The sequence below is a fragment of the Carica papaya genome, chromosome 2 (assembly GCF_054855325.1).
Source record: "Carica papaya isolate Zhongbai chromosome 2, ASM5485532v1, whole genome shotgun sequence".
NCBI classification, from domain to species: domain Eukaryota; kingdom Viridiplantae; phylum Streptophyta; class Magnoliopsida; order Brassicales; family Caricaceae; genus Carica; species Carica papaya.
Genome location: NC_142310.1, coordinates 25,122,464 through 25,125,271, shown reverse-complemented (window position 1 = coordinate 25,125,271; position 2,808 = coordinate 25,122,464). Strand labels below are relative to the sequence as shown.

Below are 2,808 nucleotides of genomic sequence, written 5' to 3'. Positions count from 1 at the left end.
TGATACAACAAGACCATCAAAAGTTGTGTTTTTCTGGTTGATATTTTTCTTTCTATTGATATTTACCTATACATCATAAAAATTTAGATGCTCACCCTTCCATACACATATACAAACATCTCAATATATATTTACCTACTTCAACATGTATTCCTTCCATCGCTACCTTATATATTACATGTATATATATATATATGTATATATCAACTGGATCAGACAACAAACATCTGGCCCGTACTTGGTTTATAGTTAATTTGCTCGACATGCAAACTTTAATTTGTAAGATTTCAAAATTTTCCATGCAAAACATAATTACTAATTACACTCCAACAGTATTCTAATACCATAAAAACTTAGTTATGATATATATACATAGATATATATTGTGATTAATATTTTTTCTCGTGTTGTGAAATATATAAGCCAATTTAGTTGAATAAAACTCATATAAACAGTATAATGATCAAACCAGTAAAAGTAGAGAAAAGACATGAGAGGGTAAAAACCAATATATTTTAGAAATTTAGCATTAAAAAAAACTATTATTTTTATTTAGATTTGATAGAGTAATAACAAGGAGTCAAAGCAAAAAAAAAAAGATAATTCATTTAATCAAATACATTTCTCACATTTATCATAAATACAAACATTAACAAATTCAAAAAAACCATTTTAATGTCACAAAATCCCCTATTAATTTACAAGGTAATGGTATATTAATCTGTTGTATTTTTTTGAGTTCAACTATTAGTTCAACAACTTTCTAACTAATACCATTGACTTTTAAAAGTATAAATTTAAATTATTGTTAGTATGTAATGCGAACTCTCATATAGAAAAAAATGATATCTATGGTTTTTGTATTTTTTAAAAAAATAATTAAAAAATAAAATGGCGGTAACTGTAAGACATCAAGACATACAATTAAGTTGGATTAGAAGGTGATGGCCATATTAGTTGACGGTTAAGAGATAATATTTGTGTGTGTGGTTGCCATGTATAATTGACTTCAGGTGTGAATGCATGTTGAGGATAATGCAGGAGAGAGTAGGTAGATACATGAATTACAGTGAAGCAATAGTTTTTAATTAAAAGGGATGGCCACAATTGAATAATTTTATATAAATACAGCCTTACAACAACTTACTAATTAAATTTTTTTTAATTACATTTCCCTAAATCAAAAGATTTTTCCATATCCCCTATTAAAGACATAACATTTTTGGAGATAATTTGGGCATTCCACTTGCAGTTTTAGAATGCACCACATCTTACCTTACATGGTATATTCTTCCATATTAAAACACTTCGCCCCATTCCTTACTAATGGCTACTCAACCGTTGTGTCGTTTTATATATACCTCCTCCAGCCCCTTGGGCACACATGACAAAATACCATGACTAGAAAAAAGGTTAAGCTCGCTTATATCACTAACAACTCTGCAAGAAAAGCCACATTCAAGAAAAGGAAGAAGGGGCTGATGAAGAAAGTGAGTGAACTTAGCACTCTTTGCGATGTCAAAGCCTGTACAATCATTTACAGCCCTTATGACTCGCAACCAGATGTTTGGCCTTCCCCTCTCGGAGCCCAACATGTGCTTGCTGACTTTAAGAGGATGCCCGAGATGGAGTAGAACAAAAAGATGGTGAATCAGGAGAGCTTCCTACGCTAGAGGATCACTAAAGCAATCGACCAACTGAAAAAGCAGCGCAACGGTAATCGCAAAAAGTAGATAACGGATATCATGTTCCAAAGTCTTACTGGGAAGTCCCTCCACCAACTCAACCTTATTGATCTCAACGATTTGGGTTGGCTCATCGAACAACACCTCAAAGAAATCCAAAAGAGCATGGAAACACTCAGCAAGTCACCTCAGCCTCAGGAGGCGACAGACAAAGGAGTGATGAAGGGTCCTGATGAGACTTTCACTCAAATCAAGGAGGATTCTACGGTGCAGATGCTGCAGCAGTCACAAATACAATTTGTTGATGGGATGAATCCTCAAGCACAGCAACAGCGTTATGTCGGGTTGAATGAGGAACAGACAGAGATGATGGTGCCATTCACAGATAAGAACAACCAAAATAATGGATTGGTATGGTCCAGTGTATTTAATTACCCTTAGAAAATGAGAATTATGATATTTGATTTTGAATTTTTTGGGTATTATTGGGGATGTACTTTAAATAACGAATTAAATTCCACCATAGAGATATGTTGTTAGTTTCTTAGTCATCATAGTCATCGTCTAAATAGTTGTAGTCATCATAATAGTTGTAGCTGTCATCTTCACAGACATAGTCGTCAGGTCACATACATTCATGTACTTAGATTACTTTATGTTATGATTTTCTTTAAATTACTCTGCACCTCAATATTTTAAATTTTCTGTGCTAGTGCTACTCTTCATTCTTTAATTTCTCCCTTTTCCCGGCTTGACGTGGCTATATTACTATTTGTTGAAATATATGCGTGCTCAATATAAATTTATGCTATCAGAATGCCCTTTTCTCTTCTTTCTTTTGTTTTTTTTTATACTCAATTCAGAGAGTACAGAAATATTGTTGATGCACTATATGTAGAAATTCAGTTTAGTTAAGAGGAAGATTAAACTCGTTAGATACTCAAATTTGTTTAGATTTCAAATGAAACTTTTGTGTAGAATTTAATAAATATGATGCGCTCTTCAGATCATAGAATTAAAATTTGGGATAATGGCATTGAGGAATAATATTTTTCTCAAAGAAAATCCCGATATAATCTGAATATCTAAAACAATTAATATTTTGATTAATATGAAATTTAAA

The 2,808-nt window shown here is 32.1% G+C and overlaps 1 pseudogene; it reads left to right on the top strand.

The window, feature by feature from the left end:
- Positions 1–1,397: 1,397 nt before the first annotated feature.
- On the top strand, positions 1,398–2,126 carry LOC148268899 (agamous-like MADS-box protein AGL80 pseudogene; annotated as a pseudogene).
- The last annotated feature ends 682 nt before the right edge of the window (positions 2,127–2,808 follow it).